The sequence below is a fragment of the Thermobia domestica genome, chromosome 15 (genome assembly GCF_964235325.1).
Source record: "Thermobia domestica chromosome 15, izTheDome1.hap1.1, whole genome shotgun sequence".
NCBI lineage: Eukaryota > Metazoa > Arthropoda > Insecta > Zygentoma > Lepismatidae > Thermobia > Thermobia domestica.
Window position 1 is genome coordinate 163705781 of NC_137468.1, and position 21164 is coordinate 163726944.

Below are 21164 nucleotides of genomic sequence, written 5' to 3' on the forward strand. Positions count from 1 at the left end.
TCATTTTTATTTTGAGTTTTAAAAAGTATTAAAAAACCATACGTTGCATTAACTTGACTTATTATTCATAATGCTTTTGAAATTATGAAATACTTTACCAATTCACTGTATAACAGTGGTTCCCAACCGAGGGTTCTCAATCTTTGTTTAGGGCCAGCGGAGGCTCAGTAGTATAGCGTTTACCTCTGGTGCATGGGGTCCTTGGTTCGATCCCAGTTCATGCCAAATGGACTTTGAGGTGCACAAACACCGTGTGCGTGGGTTTCCTCTGGATTCTCCCGTTCCCTCTCACTTTCTTCATTCCACTATTTCATTCATTTCTCATCATCACCATCTCCTTTAGCCTAGCCGGCATACCCGTGGAAACGTTATATTCAAAGATTTCATTTCAATCTGTTTACAATGTGAACAAGATGTCAGTAAAATTTGATAAAATTTTTAATGACGAATGGCGGACAAAGGTTTTGATATGCAGCCAGCCCTCACTTAAATTGATCGTTCAAGGGCTTTGCGCAATTCGAAATTTACGTAAATCGAATTTCTTTTACCATAACCATTTTCGTAAACAAGTATGAAAAATCGACAAATTACGCCAAATTAGCAGTTGTTCCTGTCTCGCTCACTAGATGGCTCACAAGATAGAATTTAGAAATTTAATTCTATTTCTTATTTCAGATGTAAGTGCCATTCGTAAGCTTTACTTATATTGGCAACTTCTTACGAAACTGAATTTGCATATATTGAATTGACAACTCGTGGACTGACTGTACATGTCGGTGAGTGGTATACACAAGAATAGGTATCTTCTTCACAAAGATTTATTGGCTACAGTATGGTGCACAATCGGCAGATACAGTACGCCGCAAGTACTCACAGTGTGAGCTTCACACAGACTCCTGAACACGTACGCAGCAGTTACGCTTCTAAAGGAAACGCTGCTCCTGCTTGTATATACAAGGGAGCGTTTCAGGGACGGAATATCATGTGTTACCTCGAGCACATCTTGGCCTCCAATTTTGATCACGGATCATAGTCCAAGAGATTGAGAAATGGATCTACTTAGGAAACGGAGATTAATCCTGTTGTAAGACTCAGTGGATTTGGCAAAGGAGGTGTGACTGAGAGGTAAAACAACAGCTATCAGAACATCAGACTGATGCTTCACAGCATGCATTTTCACTCCAGTTTTGCAGAAGTTGAGGTTCATGATTCCATGATATGACATCTTCAAGAACACCATGCCGGGATGCACTTTGAGAACTACCACAGGGGCTTCTTTAGATGATATCGTATGTACACTGGGTCATTTTGGACGTTCAAGAATTCCTCAAAAGTAAATATATTTCCGTCCGTGGTATGAATCATAAAATATGCTTTCATAACCCTGTTCCAGCGTAGCTACAGAGTTGGGAAGTGCCCTTTACGGCGTTTCTAGATCCAGACTCCTAGATTCCTACGCAATGTCTGAGACATGCAGCATGAATACAATCTCATTTCTTTCGCAATGATACTTTTGATTCCGTACCGGATTATTGCAGTCGAGTGTGCATATGTATATTGGCCAGTGGAGTTCTTACAGCACGTGTACTATCCTAATTTGTATTATCTATGACTGTGGACGTCGGCAGTTTCATCTCTATAGTAAACATTGATAAATGGTGACAAACACATTGATAAACTTGATTCGCTGCAGGAGGTTAAATATCTCAAGTGTAATCTTAAGCGCCATATGCAAAACCACAACAGTTAACCTATTTTCATTTGTGCCCACCACATCTAAAATAAACAAATAAAAGGAGCTGAAATATTGTGATTACAAACTATCATACGCTATATTACCTCCACCTAACATGCCCTAACAGCTTTTACTTGGCTATTTATGATCACGTTAAGTTTGTATCAATACCAGCGCATGCTGAAAAGTAATGTGAAAACAGTTACAGGTATCCGTATAAAACAATGCATATACACTAGTAGCACATCTACTTTAATCTACAGAGCTCAGTCATTATTTTTCTACATCACCACCCTGGCAATCAACATATATATGCCGACTTCTGACGAGTTTCATTAACTCATTGTAAAATTATTAATTTTGGTGACGAAACCACAGCCTGACTTCTTGCTTCACTGTATCGTCAACATCAAAATGAAGTCTTCTTAGGGTCCTTCAGCTTCAGACAAAGATGAAAATCTGATGGAGCCACATCTAAACTATATGCAGGATGAGGAATGACAATTAAACCAAAGCGCTATAACTTTTTATTGTCATTATATTAGTGTCAGGTAAAGCATTGTTGTACTGAATTAGAAGCACTATTCGTGAACGAAGTCGTCGTAACGATGCTTCCAGTTTCTAATACTTCATTTATAAAATATCGCACCTAAACTTTAATTTATAGAACATTTATTTGTTTCACTGATTGTGCATTATTCTGTTAAATACTGCAGATTCCATCTTTGAGTATAGTTATGTATATATCGATAATGAAAAATATGGAAGATGTTCCAAGATCGCAGACGAGAAAGATCTAGCGTAAGTCTTCGCCATAAAAGGAAAGGATGAGACATCAGCTGACATTTATGAACTTTTTACCCCAAACTTCAATCAATAAAGATACAGAAAAGGGAGTGCTGACCTACTCCCGTGTTTTCACTAGTTATATAATTTCCGAATATTGAACTGAGATCTTGTGTTTTGAAAGTCCAAATGCTGTGAAATGTCGAAATGCACATGACTTTTTTGTCGTCAATTGTACGGCCAGCTTTTCAGTAGTGTGGCGTCTAGTCCATAGTGGATGTGTATGCATTATTGAGAAGCAAAGAGGAAGCTAAACACAAGTCGAGTTTTCAAGGGGAAATTTATCACAGTTGTTTGAAGTCAAAAGAGAAACATTCTATCATTAAGCAAGGGTCCCACGGACAACAGAATGCTATTCTTCAAGTCAAAATAAAACGAAAATGCTATATAATCGTATTTCCTCTGCAGCCTCCTTTAACTTCTAACGGGAATCAAAATTTCACTATGCACACTCATGTCCAAAATTATTGTTGCATGTCTATAAATATGTCATTGTAGGAATATAATTTGATAACGAATTCGCCCTGTTATTTCTTAAATGTTGGTATGTGTATTATCGGGAAAGACATGTATGTGGCAAATATCATGTCAAAAGAGCAGTAAAGAAGAACAATAAAACAAAAAGAAAACTTTCTTGTCCATTTAGCGACATTTTGTTTTACTCATTCTAATTTTCGTATTTATAATTCTTTTCCTATGAAATTTACCACAAATATACATTTCCCGATTATACGCATAGTACCAGTATTAAAAGTACCCTGCAAAATCATTATGAAATTATATTCTTACAAGAAGACAGTTATAGATATGCGACAATCATTTTGGACATGAGTATACCTACGTTGTAGATTAACTTGTAACCCTTACATTACCCTACGATTCCGTCAAGCAATTACATCGATTGTGATTCTAATAAGTGGTGCTAATGTCAACGTATATCGACTTTAACTTCTGTCTGAAAATAATCGATGCAACTATTTAGTAGACTGGTAGATTTTCTCTCTAGTTCTTTATCTGCGACGTTGCCATATAGTGCAATTCACATATCCAGACGAGGACCTAAAAGGTAAATAATTTACACTCTGCTGAAAAATGAATAAAAATGACTTGTTACCTTTTACCCTGAGTCCGTCCAATTTATCTGGAACATCCGTGATAACAGAGACAGCAAAAGAGGAAGAAAGGCGAAACTTGGCACGAAGCAACCATAAGGAGGGGGACATCGTTTCATGTATAAAATAATACCACCTAGTGAACAGTGTTGCCATCCCATTATAAAGTTATATTTTTTTTTTTTTTTCAAATGTCAGCTCATCTCTTTGAAATGTCTCCTTCTAGATCCGCTACTGATGATTAGCTTTATTTCCTACATTAGAAAGGTTATAGCCCTCGTAGTGAACAGGCGTCTGGAAAATAAAATAGATGAGATGTTGGAGGAAGATAAATTCCGGAAAGAAAAAGTCACCAGATATACTATTGTGTTGATGAGAATTATTTCAGAACGAGTTCTCGTCGAAAGGGAAGAATTGTTTTTGTGCTTTCGACCGGGTCAATCGGGCCAAACTTCTAGAGAAATCGGGAGTCAACTTAGGAAACCAAGGTGTCATTCACAAACTATACACAGGACAGAGTGAAGTTGCGCTTGAATCTAAGATTGGATTGGATTGGATTTTGAGTTCACGGTTCATTTAAGCAGCTAGATTATATGATACATGGAGCTACAGCTTAATGTGGGATCCGAACCACGTGAGCTTCTGCCGCAAATCGAACCCGGATCTCCCACGCCAAAACTTGAATCAAGGAAAAACCAATAGCGTAGAGGTTGGGAAAGGAGTCAGACAAGAATGTATTCAACTGTCATGTGAAAATCTACCATCAGTCGTCCCTCGAAGTCCCGTCACACAGCTACGCATCTGCAGCTACGGTACAGTAGAATAAGGCATCTGATCGGAGACACAAGTAAAGAGATGACATTAAGCTGATAAATATTTGATATACATGAGAAGAGAGATGTTGAACCAACAACTAGCAATAATCAATGTTATTTGTTTAATATTCGAATACTTAAATAAAACCATATTTCAACATGTTTAGATAATTTTATTATGAAACTCAAGCAAATTGAATAACCCTTCACGGTTATATTGACATTGGAGCAGTGGATGACTTCATCTAATTAGTGAAGTAGGCTTACAGTACTATTCGGTTATTCTTAATACTTCATTAAACTTCTTCTCTGCACATTATTTATATACATCACATTATTAAATACATTATAGTTGCTCTGCAAGAGTGATTAGGTTTATAATATTAGTCGTGTATTACACTTCACAACCTATGCGGTGTTACTGTTGTACACAATACATTCCTTTCAGTAGGCCTATTCATAAACTCCTGCGAGTGTGCTTTTGGCACAAGACTCGAAATAATTGTTAAAAAATTATCATTTTTCCACTAATTTCTTTCTTGTTGTCTTCTAAATGATTTGCACTGGGTGACATGAAAATATCGCACTTGGCATAGATAAAATTCAGGGGGCCATCAGAAATAGTTGTTGAATAATTACAATTCTTGTGTGATTTGCTTCTAAATACGGCGTCCGGATGTACGGCATGAAAACTACAGTGCAAAAAACACAAAGCAACCTGTCCTATGTAGCCACTTAAAAAACGAAAGCTATCTAACCAAGTCGGGACAGGGTGAAGTTGATGGGCCTAGCGGTAGTAGGAGTGCGTGTGTTCAAATGTAGCAGGCGCGTCAGCGACGATGAGTATGAGCGTAAGCGAGGTTAGTGAAAACAAGTGGCAATGATGCGAGTTTCAATAGCACTTGTCAAGTGGTTCCATATTAGTAGCGCTCGCTCCACTTGTAGACATAAAATACAGTTTCTGTACACTGTGCTGAAATACACCACCGGTTGAAAATAGTATCTAATACAGACATCTTTCATATGCACTCACTAATTTTATACATCATAAAGTACTTATAATGATTTTATACTAGTAACCCTACACTTAAAAACTTACAATAAAGCTGTATTACTTTGTATTTAATACTATCGCCTGCAGAAATTGCTTTTTATAAATCATGAAAATTGTATTGAATTTTACGTGTAAATTATTCAAAATAAGGTGTGCCAAAAGTAAACCAGCATCCATTTAATTATGATATTCAGGCAAATTGAATAACCTTTCACGCTTATGTTTACATTGCAGCACTGAATGACTACATCTAATTAGTAAAATACATTACTATTTGGTTATTCTTAATGGTTCATTAAATTTCTTCTGTGCCCATTATTTATATCTACACATCACATGATTAAATTTATTATATTTGCTCTACAAGAACGGTTAGGCTTATAATACAGGATGCCCACAAAGTGCCCTTGATAAATGCTGATGTAAATTTTCCCGTTACCCCTTTATACATCGTTGCACAAAACCGTTACGATACCACTTGCAGAAGTGAGAGAAGCTGTGAAATAGGCTTTGACTCAAGTTACACCTGCAATGCTTCGCAAAATATCACACAGAACCTGGCGGTGTATTATTTTTTGTCATGAGAATAATGGTAGACAGACTGACCCTTTGGACACTTCATGTTTCCTATCGCAATAAAAATTTCTCGAAAGCATTGTTGTTCATGTCATTCAGTTCTTTCCGTTAGTTTTTACGTACGTTTAGTGGTTTATGTTACTTATTTTCAGGGGTAACGGGACCTTGTGGTCACCCTGTATAAGTCCCTTAATACACCTCACAACTCATGTGGTATTACTGTCGTACACAATACATTCGCTTAAGTATTCATAGATTTTATCCTGGACTCAGTGTTCGTAGGTTTCTTTAAGAAATTTCCCTCGACTGACACAAAATTTTCCCTTTTCTTATCAAATTTTCCCTAGTTTGTTGTATGTCCAATTCCTATTACAGAAGTTGTGACAAGATTAATTTAGCTATTTTAAAGGAAGTGACAATCACATTGGTTTTATTCATTTGCTTTTTGCTTCTATTTTTTTAGTTTACTTTTCAATCACCTTTTTAAAAACAAAAGTATACACACGAGACACCCAGCCAACAAAGTGAAATGAAACCTTTTTATTCACCCAACCAGTTTAACGTCCCACGATTATGCATTTAGGGTAAGGGAGACGATGATGGAAGAATGAGAAAGTGGGAGGAAACGGGAGTACCTCGAGAAAATCCACGGACACGATGTTGTTTACCACAATCTTACTTGATCGGGTATCGAACCATGGACTCCACGCAGCAGAAGTAAGCGCTCTACTACTGAACCACCGTGCTCCCATCCAGCCAACAATAAATGCAAATTATGTTACTTTCAGCACCACAAAATATTGCTGCTGTAATGGTTTATTTCTGAAGAATAAAGAAAACATTAAGCAATCAGTCAGCTAGTGAATTTCCCTGGATTTTTCACGTTTTATTGAAAAATTTCCTTTTTCCCTTTTTGCTAAATTATCTATAAAATTTCCCTAGATTAGAGAAATTTCTCAGGCAGCAGAAGTAAGCGCTCTACCACTGAGCCACCGTGCTCCCATCCAGCCAACAATGAATGCAAATTATGCTACTTTCAGCACCACAAAATATTGCTGCTGTAATGGTTTATTTCTGAAGAATAAAGAAAACATTAAGCAATCAGTCAGCTAGTGAATTTCCCTGGATTTTTCACGTTTTATTGAAAAATTTCCTTTTTCCCTTTTTGCTAAATTATCTATAAAATTTCCCTAGATTAGAGAAATTTCTCAGGCAGCAGAAGTAAGCGCTCTACTACTGAACCACCGTGCTCCCATCCAGCCAACAATAAATGCAAATTATGTTACATTCAGCAGCACAAAATATTGCTGCTGTAATGGTTTATTTCTGAAGAATAAAGAAAACATTAAGCAATCAGTCAGCTAGTGAATTTCCCTGGATTTTTCACGTTTTATTGAAAAATTTCCTTTTTCCCTTTTTGCTAAATTATCTATAAAATTTCCCTAGATTAGAGAAATTTCTCAGGCAGCAGAAGTAAGCGCTCTACCACTGAGCCACCGTGCTCCCATCCAGCCAACAATGAATGCAAATTATGCTACTTTCAGCACCACAAAATATTGCTGCTGTAATGGTTTATTTCTGAAGAATAAAGAAAACATTAAGCAATCAGTCAACTAGTGAAGTTCCCTGGATTTTTCACGTTTTATAGAAAAATTTCCTTTTTTCCTTTTTGCTAAATTTACCTATGAAATTTCTCTAGATTAGTGAAATTTCTCTCAAACTATGAACACTGAGTGGAATTCGAATATTCAGTTGAGCATGATCTGTTAAACGAATAATAATCTAGTTCATCAAAGGAAATGGACCAAAGAAATTTAGTTTAAACTGTTCATTTTACTATAAATGTCAACTAATAAGGCAAAATAAAACAGCTTCAAGATCACTTCAACGAATAATGACCTTAAGCACACTTAATTACTATTTTCCGGTGTCTTTGTGCTAAATAATCAAAATTAACAACTAATTATTCCGAAACAAAATATTTTAAGGAAATCTTACTGTTTAATAAACATTGCGCGTGCTTTTATATAGGGTGATACTTTTAAAACTCACGGATTTCATTTGGGTCTAGAATTTCTAACTGAAGTCCGATTTTCATGCGGTTTGTGGCAAATAATCAAGGAAGAATGGGAGGTTTATGAAACTATATTTATTGGTTTAAATTAATCCGAGTTAATATCGATCACGGCAGTGTACCTTACAATTGGAAGGAGATGTGGTGTGGTGTGGAGATTTGAGTCTTTTTCGTTAGATGGCAACCTTACTAAGGTCAAGAAGAAGCAGGAAACTGGGCCTCTGTATTGGGAATGGTGCTGTACTATTCTGTGCTACTGTGTGAGTATGATCAGGAAACAGAGAGAATAGTGTATTCTTTGGAACAACACCAGTTTGTCGTTTAAAGTTTTGGAGAACGGAATTTGTTCTTGCTATGCAAAGGGCATTCAGAAACAAATTTCATTCACGTTCTGCCCCAGACAGGAACATGTGATAACTAGTAAATAAATTGGAAGAGACAAGATCGCTTCTGAGTGAGACAGGGACGCATCAGACCCCTGTTGTGGAAGATGTCAGTTATCGACTCCTTAGATCGCCCAAGAAATTTCTCCGTCGTTTGTTTCAAGAAACCGGCTATAGCTATCAACATGTGATTTATCGGTGTTACTACTAACACTTAATTTGTATTCTAAGTAACACTTAATTTGTATTCTGCAATTCCCCTTAAAAAATCTAAAACCTCATTCCAATTGTAAGTTACACTGGCGAAAATTCGCTGTTTTTCTTGAGGCGTGATCGATATTACCTCGGACAAATTTAAACCAGTACACATAGTCCAATAAATTTCCCATCCTTCCTTGATCATTTGCCACAAGCCGCATGAAAATCGGACTTCAGTTAGAAATTCTAGGCCCAAATGAAAACTGTAAGTTTTAAAAGAATCATCCTGTATAAAATCATAATTAAAAGAAGAACAAAACTGGAACTAATTTCAAAGCATCAAAGCCTAGTGTCCAATTCTTATGTGGTGGAGACCAAGGATATTATAAAATAGAGGATCTGCCCTTACAACAAAATCTTGAAGCCATACGTCACAGTTTCACCACCCCTACTCTCCCCACTCCGCCCAATAGGATCGCAATGTTTTGAGCCAAGAATCATGGCGGAAACGAAAGTAGCCAATCAGACGATGGCGGAAACGAGAGTAACCAATCAGACGTGCCGATGCTCGATTGTTTTTTGGCTTCATTCATTTAATAGCATGAAGATACATATGGGCAGATCCTCTATTTTATAAGATCCTTGGTGCAGACAGAGAGACTATCAGCACAATAGAAACATTTTGAGAATTATGTAACATTGCAATAAAATCAATAACATTCAGGCATAATTGGAAAAATTAACAAATAAAATTAATGAAAAGAAACAGTAACGAAATATACCGCCCCGATTATTCAATGTTTACATTGAATGCTTAATAAAGGAAGCATTAATGGAAGTTTGAGATTTCAAGGTTAGAGAGCAGATCATTAACAAGTCCGGTATGCGAATGACACGGTTATTATAGCTAGAACTAATGAAAGACTACAGGAGATCGTGGATGAAATAGTTAACACTGGGAAACGATATGCAAATCAATATGCAATATGGAAAAGCCGAAAATCATGAGAATATTCCGTGGAAACACGCTTTTACGAATAACAGTAGGAAAAGAGAGCTTGAAGAGGTCGATAATTTCCAACATCTGCGGAAGTTGTTGAAGAGAGAGACTTACTGCACCGAAGAGATAAGGTTAAGAATTGTCCTAGACAAAGAGGCACTCAACAAGAGAAGATCACTCTTAATTAATACGTTTAAAGAAAAAAGCTGCTCAACTGATATATATAAAGTATTGCATTGTATGATTCTAAAACTTGGACATTACAGAAGTTAGTAAAGAAATTCTTTGAAATGTGGTGTTGGAGAAAGAAGGAGAAACTTGACGGAGAGAGTAGCAAACGAAGATGAGTAGGAGAGAAGAGAATGATTTTAGCCAGCACTCTTCGTAGGAAGGAAAATTGGATTGAGCACATTTTGCAAAGAAATAATCTTTTTCATAACGCCATAGAGTGAAAGATGAAAGGAAAGCAATGGGTAAGAAGGAAAAGAACACAACTGATTGATGTTTTGAAAAACAGAAGAAAATATTAGTAGTTAAAAGAGGAAGTTGAAGACCGACAAACGTGGAAGGAACATTTTTTGATTTGAGCCTAAGAAAAAAAATAGTCAAATGACCTGTCGACTGGTAGAGTAATTAATATGAATAATATTAAGCATAATTGAATAGTACTTAGATCAAATATTTTTTTACATTCTAGACAACGAACAGAAGGCATTATTTTTATTAATGGTTTCGTATTTTTCTCTAGACTAGGTACACACACACACCTGTAACTCTAACGTAAAGAATAGTGTTTTGAATCGCCAGGATGATGTACACTCATGTCCATAATGATTGTCGCATATCTATAACTATCTTCTTGTAACAATATAATTTGATAATGATTTTGCAGAATACTTTTAATACTGATACTATGTGTATAATCGGGAAATGTATATTTGTGGTAAATTTCATAAGAAAAGAATTATAAATACGAAAATTAGAATGAGTAAAACAAAATGTTTCTAAGTGGACAAGAAGGTTTTATTTTCGTTTTATTGTTCTTATTTATTGCTCTTTTGACATGAAATTTTCCACATACATGTCTATGCCGATTTATACACATACTAACATTATAAGAAATACCGGGCGAATTCGTTATTGAATTATATTCCTACAACAATATATTTATAGACATGCGACAATAATTTTGGACATGAGTGTACCTTCTTCTGGAATTTCGAAGAGATGTTCTCTGGAATTTTATACCCTGTTATTTGCATTCTTATTTTTTATTTCTTTCTAAGCACTTCTTTTATTTCGGAAGCTTACGAAATGTGGGTGTGGAGAAGAATGGAAAGAATTAGCTGGGTCGAGCGTAAAACGAATGAGTGGGTGTTAGAAATGATGGGGGAGAAAAGAACAATTTTAGATATTATTAAGAAGAGGAAGAGAAACTGGTTGGGACATTGGTTAAGAAGGAACCGTATCATGAGGGACGTGCTAGAAGATATGATGGCAGAAAAGAGAGGGAGGGATGGACGATATTAAAACAGAAAAATCGTACGTGAAGACAAAGAGGTTAGCGAGAAACCTTGAAGCATGGAAGCTTTTCAGTTGCAGCAAGTGATCTATCAATAATGGCAGAATATCTATGATGTTAATGATCAGGGTGAGTTCACAACTAGTCAACCGCCATCCAATAGTCGACCATTTTTGCTTACTATTGTGTATATAAAATATATCTGACGGTCTTCTGGAGCGAAAAGTTATTCAAGATAAAGCTTGAATCATATACTACTAGTGAATGACATTCATTGTTTCACTCTCCCTTACCTAGCTGGTCATCTTTGACCAATAAATTTCGACGAATCAACAGGATAACGACTCAAGTGCGCAGTTTACGACAGCGTGTAATGAGAATTTTGTGCTCCTGATATTTTTCGTTTTTCTGAGGATGTAGATAGTACGTAAGGTAACAAATGTGTTTGTTACTTAACTAAGTTCGTCTAGAAGCTGTATCAGCATAATTTGTCAACAACTGGAAAGTATTAAATGAAAAAATACGCGTTAAAATATGGTCGGAATTTGGCATTTTTCTGTCCCATACAAACCAATTTTCGTCCAAGGATGGTCGATTATTGGATTATTTAAGAGTTGGTCAAATTGCTTCAAATTGTATTCTACGTTTAGCATTAAGGTCTGTTTTTAAACATACATATATACAATTTTCGATTTCGTGACATATTCTGAAACTCGACCGCCTGTTCCTTATGTTGGTCGGCTATTGGAATATTTCTTTCCACCTATCGACCAAACTGTTTCATACTGTGTTTCGCGTTTTGCTGACTGGAATTTATTCAGTTACATTAGTTGAAAGTTTCTTTTTCTAACAATCTTCTCTTTCAACGTGAATCCAATTTTTTACATGAGAACAAGAAGCCTTCCTCGCTGGTCTAATGGCTAGCATACGTGCTATGATCTTCAGGCCTACCTCACCAGCAAGAACAATCTGTTTTATTCTACAGGCCTTGTTTCCATTTTGTATTAAAACACAACAACACACTGAGCAAGGCTATGTGATAATATGTAACAAAACACACAATCACGTAACAGTTTGTGTGTTTTGTGCTTTGCTCAGTGTGTTGTTGTATTTTAGAAAATCCACGTAGAATTTTTTAACGCGTATGAACCTTCTTTTCAATTGTGCCAATCATCTGGGAAAATTTTGGGACCAAAAGGCTGGAAGAATATTTGTAAGGTTCAAGATAAGGAAAGGAAATTCTTACTTTTCTAGGAACATTTCATGCTTCGGGATAAACAGTTGCTCCAATGATTGTTTATCCATACAAGTCGCGAGTACACAGATATTGTGCCTAATATTCTCTTATCGATTGTGACAGGACAATCCGAATCTAGCTGGATGATTAGCAAGACATTCTTTGAGTGAGTCGCCAATGGTTTCAATAAATGGCTATTAGATCACGATTTACCTAAATCTATAATTTTTTTTTTACCAATGGTCACTAAACTCACTTAACTTATGAAGTAAGCAAATTTTGTACCAACAATGAGATCATATTATCGTCCCTTTCCGGCATTAACGCAGTAAGCGACATTTTTTTCGAAATTGACTTTTTTATAGTTTTTGGCTCAGAATTTTAAGGCGCATCGAATGGTCTAATCGCCATGTTTCTATCTTTAACCGTTACCGAGATAGCTATGTCGCTTACACGGGTGTAATTAGACTTACTGAAGGCAAAAATGTCGTATGTAACACTCAGTCGTATGTATTTACTGTATAAATGTTTCTGATGAAACAAAGAAACTGAATTCTAATCTAGATTGTTTCAAACACCAAATTATTTTCGTACTTGGAACAAATAAATGTGGTATGAACATGATTATTACAATATTTCACGGCAAAAGTGTAGTAAGCGCCAGCTTGGAGTTGATTCTGAGTCGCTTGAAACAATTTTGATGTAATGATATCAATGATTTCCAGTATTTGTTGCAGTTCTATTTACCTGCTAAGAACAAATACTTATCCTTGCAGCAATTTTGCTATCTTAAAAATATACGTAAGAGGCTCTCAGCCTCACTTCTGAAGTAAACGGTAATATTGTTATAGCTACTTACTGCTGTTTTACTTGCAATAACAGTGTGTAACGTCGTATAATCCATTTTAAGGTTTCATATTTCGGTGCAGAAGTATGGGTTAAGTAGAATATGGCGCTGTTCTCTTGGACTTGGCAATATGGGTTGCAATATTTTGCTCCATGAAAAGTGCAATCGAGTAAGAAATACCTGTCCGTCGCTTCCCAGACCCAGACAATAAACAGCACCGTCACCGTCGTATTGAATTACCATGCTGCAACCCACAGACGTATACTCATGCTGTTTGCAGCAATCTCATCGACATGGTTCAGTGAAAAGCGGGACTTACCACTGCAGATAACCTTCTTTCATTGATCCATAGTCCAATGATCCCTTTGCTTTTGTCCGTGTCAGCCTTATGTTATTTCTGTGTTGTTGTAATAGTGTTGGTCTACGGCTATGATACCCTAACGGATGTAAAGTATGTCACATGGTCATGATTGAAATTTGTTGTAGGATTTATTGGCCCACATTGTACTGGTGCGTCAATTCCTCCATTGTCATACGCCTGTGGTGAGATACGATAGTGCTATTCGTTGTTCATTTTCTGCCCACCGCACGTACCTGATCCAAGTGTGATCGCTTGGCGGATGACTGACGGTCATGAGCACTGTTGGTAAAACCTTAACACTGTAGCGCTTGAACATCCCACAAATGCGACTGTCTCAGGTGTACTGGCAGCAGTTATTTGTGCCCCAACAGTTTGCGCTAGTCAAAATTTACTCACATATTTTTTTTTTGCCCATAACTGGCATCAGCTGCGTACGATTATGTTCGGTAGCCGTGCGCGTCTTCTCTGTTACCTGCTCATGACGTGGAAGTTATGTGTTATCGATATTTGATGGCGGTTATTCCTATTGTAATGATCGTTCTGGACATATAAAATCTAGATGTTAAGAAATATTTCTTTTAGTAACTAATTAGCAATGTGAATTAGTTGTGACCTTTAGGAAACTAAGGATCAGACCGGAGAAGAATGGAGGGCAAGGATGTGGAAAGCCAGCGGCTCTGGCCTTACAGAAGGTGCCGTCCCGACATTCGCCTGTTAAGACCGAGGAATATCACGGAAATCCTCAGTTTGGAAGACCGGCTAGAACAAGGTTCGTGCTCACGTTCGACCTATCCAATGCTATTTGGCAGACAGGCAGTCAAGCTGCCCCTATCCCACCGGCCAGGTAACAAATTGTCAATGTTAATTACATAAAAATGAAACCGATTTCAAAGAGCGTGATAAAAAAATAGCAGAGTAATAATCTCCTAAAGCTTCGACTTACACTACCATGTGTCTACTACTTATAGCTGAAATTTCAAGTCAATGGAAATCAAAACTACCTAATTTATTTAATGGATGTAAGATTTCTGCCAACTTCAAAAGTCAGCTTTATTTAATAGGCAGGAGGTACTATTAGTCAAAGCTTTTAAAACTATTACTTTGCACTCACGAAAAATATTACTTTTATCACATTTTAAGGTCGGGTAATTTTTTTTCTGCTTTCAGTTTTCCCGTGGGAGGAAGATTTTAAATTTAACCAAACAGCAAGTTGAAGAACAAGTCATGAAGCCGAGGGTACCAAACGAGACATATTCCAATATAGTTAACTGTTCGAAGAGTGAGATCATGAAAATTGGGGCCTTACTCACAGCAGTACTCGTAGAAGAGGTCCTAAATAAGGATGAGAAGAAGGCTAAAGAAAGGAAGGAAAACACAAACTAGCATTAGAAGAGAGTACAGTGGAAGATACCCAAAAATCGGATGAGAAGAAGGCTGAAGAAGGGAAGGAAAACCCAAACAAGCATCAGGAGAAAGTAGCAGTGGGAGATACTAAAGTTGGATGAGAAGAAGGCTGAAGAAGGGAAGAAAAACCCAAACCAGCTTCAGAAGAGAGTAGCAGTGGAAAATATCCTAAACCCGGATGAGAAGAAGAATGAAGAAGGGAAGAAAAAGCCAAACAAGCATCAGAATTGAGTAGCAGTAGAAGATATCCTAAACCCGGGTGAGAAGAAGGCTGAAGAAGGGAAGAAAAACCCAAACAAGCATCAGGTGACAGTAGCAGTGGAAGAGACTTTAAACCACAATCAGGAAAAGACTGAAGAAGGGAAGGAAAACCCAAACAAGCTTCAGGGGACAATAGCAGTGGAAGAGACTCTAAACCACGATGAGAAGACTGAAGAAGGGAAGAAAAACCCAAACAAGCTTCAATAGACTGTAGCAGTGGAAAACACTTTAAACCACAATGATAAAAAGACTAAAGAAGGGAAGGAGAAACAAAAGAAGCATCAGGAGACAGTAGCAGTGGAAGGGATCCTAAACGAAGATGAGAAGAAGACCGAAGAAAGGAGGAAAAACCCAAACAAGCACCAGGAGACAGTAGTAGAGGAAGAGACCTTAAACCCGAATGAAGAGGGGACTCTAGAAATGAATCGAGAAAGACATTAACATTATTTCGCTGAGAAACGGAAACAATCCACTGAAGGCACAGCAAAACCTGATGGTCGAGGACGCCACTCAGTTCGTCCCAAAGCGACATCCGAGCGAGATGTGAAGCTCGTTGTTGAATTCATTCAAAGACTTCCTGCAGTGCCTTACCACTACTGTGGAAATAAGACAACACGACTATATCTTCCCCAGGATCTCAAAAACGTCACTTATCTCTATACGATTTACTCACGTGCAATGAACGAAGAAGGAAATATACCTGTGAGTGAAAGAGTTTTTCGGGGTATATTTAACTCAAAATTCAACCTTGGGTTTCATAGACCCAAAAAGGACAAGTGCCAGAAATGTATCGCATTTACCAACAAGACAGACATAACCCAAGAAGAGAAGGCTGATTACACCCGACATATTGAAGGTAAAGAAGCAACTAAGGCTCGTTTCAAAAAAACAGCAGAGTTTGAGGGGTAACCAGGAAGGAACACTTGTCGCAAGTTTCGGTTTGCAGAAAGTTTTGAGCGTACCTCATGGCGATTCCATGCTTTTATACTACACACGAAAGTATTCCGTATACAATCTCTCGATATATGAATCAAAAAGCAGAAATGCATATAATCATGTGTAGAGTGAGAGCGAAGGTAAACGAGGATCGAATGAAATCGCTTCCATTCTTTCGAGATATATAGATGTAGTGGACGAACTAGGTAATGTTTCAACTTTAATCCTGTATTGCGATAACTGTGCCGGCCAAAACAAAAATAGAAATATTAAGGCCATGTTGAAATATGAACTTGAAAATTCCAAATACTTGCAACGAATCCAGATCAATTATTTGGTACCGGGTCACACATATATGACTGTGGACAGTGTGCATAGTCAAATTGAGAAAGCATCTCATAATCAAAAAAATGAAAGTCCTTCCGAGTGGATTACCGTTATGAGAATGGCGAGAACAAAGCCACATTCATATAATGTTGAATTATTGAAGCATGATTCTTTTAGAAATTGGTCAACTTTGGCAGAGCAAATCTTCAGTGCTAAGAAACATGAATCAGGGGAACCTTTCTTGCTGTCAAAAATGAGAGTTGTCGCTTTTTCAAAAAATAGTGAATTTGCCAAAGTGAAGTATTCAGTGACTAAGGACGCAGTGTATCTTTCACTGAAACTTCGTCCACCAAGACAAAAGCAGCCAAACAGACTTTATGCGGCAGCCATCCCTATCAGTAAGGCCAGGATCTTGTCAAATTGTGTAATCAGCATATTCTACCAAAGCATCTACACGGGTTCTACCAGCAGTTGCCACACACGGAAGAAGCACAAGATACCCTCCCTGAGACAGATGAAGAGGACACCGAAGAAGAAATTCAAGATTGAAACATGTTGTCTGATAAAGTTACAGTTTTCTGAAGTTTCGACAATTTGCATTTATTTAGTAAATGTATGATGCAAATTTTCATTGATCAGTAAGCTTAACAAATCAGTAATAATTTGCAATATTCTAAGCTTTAAGAAATTAGAAAAATAACGCTAAAAATAAATGAGAAAATTAAGTAATGGTGTCACTTATTATTAACTTAAACATTCAGAATATTAGATTAATTTTTACATATAAAGGAGAGGTAGTCCAAAGCATTTTTCTTGGCTAATTGATTTCAAGCAGCATTATTTCAAGAAGCGTTCAGTATTTTATCGATCAGTATACATTCTTCAATTAACGAATCAGCAATTTATTACTATTTATTTTTTTCCCTAAATGTCGCTTAACGCAATCTCACCATGACACCGTGTGCCTTAATGCATTAATACATTTGAATGATTGTCGTTTGAAGCATTGATTTGTTAAAAAGTTTGTAAGCAAAAATGAATTAAGCGCCAAAATAAGTGAATATATTGAAGCTATTATATACGTCACTGTTCTATTTGACGGAGCTTGTTTAATTATATTAGCTGTATTTTTCTTACGAAAATAGTACAGAAAACAAAAAAGTTTTACAAGAAAAACCATCAAAATTTTAGTTTTTCGGCTCTCCTGTAAAATTTTCAAATTGTCGCTTACTGCATTAATGCCGGAAAGGGACGATATTGTATGCCCTGTACCCTCATGCAACGCATATCTTGCAACCATGTGATGTATCCGTCTGTAAGGCGTTAAAAACAAATTGGAAATTCGTTGTCCGCAGCTATCTAATGGAACATAATTTATCTTCCATTACAAGAGTTCAGTTTGCATCACTTATTGAAGAGGTCCTAGAAACAGCAGCTACACTGTACACAGTCAACAATAAAGAATGTATCCTTTCAATCCGGACTCCGTTGACTACACAAAATACATCAAAATCGTATGCTAAAACAGAGTACTTCCACTAAGCTAAACGTTAATAAAGAGCTTCTTACTGTAAGAAAAGTTGTTATTGTATACAAGGATGAACTTCAAAAGGCTGCGGTTGACTTCAACACAGTCCTTGAAGTTTTGAAACTTTCAACAGAAGAGCCGATGGACGAAGCACTACAAACTGATGATAAATATGCCAGCTTCCCAGTAGATGACGAAGTTGTAGTTGGTGAAATCCCTGTAGTTGATAATAACAATGAATACTTTTTACAATAAAAAAAATTATAAAATAAAATAAAAATAAAATAATGATGAAATGAATATGACTAATAAAAATAATAAATGTATGTAATGATGTTCACTTTCCTTCGGACTGTGGACTGTGTAAATGTACCACTGACTGGTGGTCGCGAACCTACTGAACCCGGTGCAGGCATACCACCAACAATCACCTATCCATTCACCAACCCAGTTGTCTCCGGAAAATAGAACTCAAATTTACCCAAAGAATATGATTTCAGGTCCTCTTCCATTTCAACTCGCAGCTCGGCATCCAGGTCTGCAGTCCGCCACCCGCTACCCATCGAGTAAAAGGTCGCAAACCACAAACTACCGATACAGGAAGTCGACCTCCCAGTGGAGTTGGCAATAAGGACTATGGAAATCTTGAAATTTAATCTGTAATGGCCCTACCAGACAAAATTAAATACTTTCAATACAATCCCAAACTGAATTTAGCGCAACGAAAAAAAAGATAATATTCCAAACTGAATTTTGGAAAAGGAAAATGATTATAAACTGAAATAATTAATTTCTTCAGGTTTCGGTTATTTTCGTCTCCGGTCACACTAGGAAAACACCTCTTTTGTTTTCTTCACAGCTGTACTATTCAATTTTTCTAGAGAGTGTATTGTTCAGGCACTGCTCTGAACCTCATCAATATTTCATACACACTGCACATTACTCTATTCTGAACTACTTAAATTTAAATAAAATATTTCTCTGTTTGAAAGAAAAATCAAATATTCTATCCACTAACCTACCTTAGCTAAACTAACTTAACCTACAGACAATCACATATACACTGACATTTTCATTTTATGATAGCACAATATCTTTCCAGTTACCGTACAAGGACGTTTAGTTATCAGATTATTCACTTTATTTCTATAATCAAGAGAAATTCTCATAACATAAAGTTTATAGGAAAATGTTTTTTTTTTTTAATCAACTCCATAAATCAGCATACCTATCAGAACTGAACTTCACAAATTACCTTCACAAATTAAATTGTCTTTGTTTGAACATTCTCATGCAATATAGGTTGTTTACTTTTGAAATTTAAAACAAACTTACTTAATCAGCATATATTAGTATTATAAGTCGACAATGACAAAAATAAGAATAAACAGTTGAAAATAAAATCATATCGAGGTAGCAACGCTTCAATAGCATTATATTTTCCTTCTTATTTTCTGATAATCTATTTCTATGCATTTTCCCTCCTTTCTTCTGTTAATGTTAGTTCTGCATGGTGATGACCGGTCAGAGGATTTTACGCCCTTCTTAGCTACCTCATTCTTCAACACGGTCTTCCCAACCTACCATGTTACAACTCATCATCATCATAGGTATTCTGCCCTTACTGGCAGGTCACTTGCCGCAGCTGAGAAGCTTCCATGCTCCACGGTCCTCCGCTAACTTCTTCGTCTTCGCGTATGATCTTACATTTACATACATGGTGATGATGTTACAACTTGCACTGACATTTTCCTTTTCGAAAACTTACTTGAGAGACAATAAATATCTTACATCTAACCTAACATACCTAACCTATCTTAACCTAAACTAACCTACTTTAGCTAAACTAACTTAACCTACGGACAATCACATATATACTGACATTTTCATTTTATGATAGCACAATATCTTTCCAGTTACCGTACAAGGACGTTTAGTTATCAGATTATTCATTGGATTACTATTAACGTTTCTAATTTGAAATTTCCAAAATTATTCAATAAACGCTATAAACTTCAGATGGGTATCAAAATACAGATCGAGATTCAAACTACTGACGAAAGTCTCGTATTACCGGTACTATAGAAAATGCACCCATATTGTCTACTTGAGCCGGGAAGATTCTAAACTGAAGTGGTTATGTTTCTTACATGTAAGCAAATAAAAGAGAGTTAAATTACATCACGAGCAGTACTTTCGAGGTTAAAAAAAATTTCTTCCAATTATAAACTCTAAAATTTTCTTTAAACCTTTGGGTTAATCTATGTACAGGTTTGTATATACATTTGTTATTCTTATGACAATCACTGCTGACGCTATGACAGTCCCCCCCCCCCCCATTGAATGTGCTATGACATTCACATCATGGATCTCTATATGAGCAATTCCGAGGAAAACTACGGAGCTTAGTGCAACATAATTATGTTAAATTCTTTCAAAACGAACACCATTTTCCACTGTCAAAACACCACAATTTTGAAGGTTTGAACCAAACAGAATTTTCCCAAGTTAGCTATCAAACAAAATTTCTATCTTGTCAGAATGTAAACACTACCACACTTACTTGGTCAATCTTCTCCAAAAGATTTTAAATTAGATACCTTTTTTTCTATCAAGTGGTTATTAGGAACATATATAATTGTTTTACACCAGCTCTCGAGGATTGAGAGCTTCCGTCGGTGTATACAAAAAACGAATGTTCTATGTCCTGAACTACACAGCCATACACTTCTGAAACCGGGAAGATGGCTGACCCCAACCACTCTCGTCTTGACGTGAAAGATTTGCTCTCACTGCAAAAATCCAATGTCCATTGAGCACAGCAACTTTCCCACTGCACCATTTCACTGTTTCAAAGATGTGAAAGCCTAAAAATATTTTTTTCTTGTTGTCACTCTTCAAATTTTCTACTTTCTCACTTTTTATATAGATGAGGATAATTTTACGTC

The 21164-nt window shown here is 36.6% G+C and overlaps 1 long non-coding RNA gene across 2 annotated transcripts in view; it reads right to left on the reverse strand.

Annotated features, from left to right (window-relative positions):
• Positions 1-20962, reverse strand: part of LOC145671945 (uncharacterized) — a 45001-nt gene extending 24039 nt beyond the window's left edge. Inside the window, exons 1-2 of one of the 2 annotated variants that reach the window (XR_014128593.1) lie at positions 20780-20962; positions 18258-18433 (exon numbers count right to left, since the gene is read on the reverse strand). This is a non-coding gene — a long non-coding RNA (uncharacterized LOC145671945). The remainder of the gene's footprint in view (positions 1-18257; positions 18434-20779) is intronic. The other variant, XR_014128594.1, reaches the window with a different exon arrangement.
• Between the last annotated feature and the right edge of the window lie 202 nt (positions 20963-21164).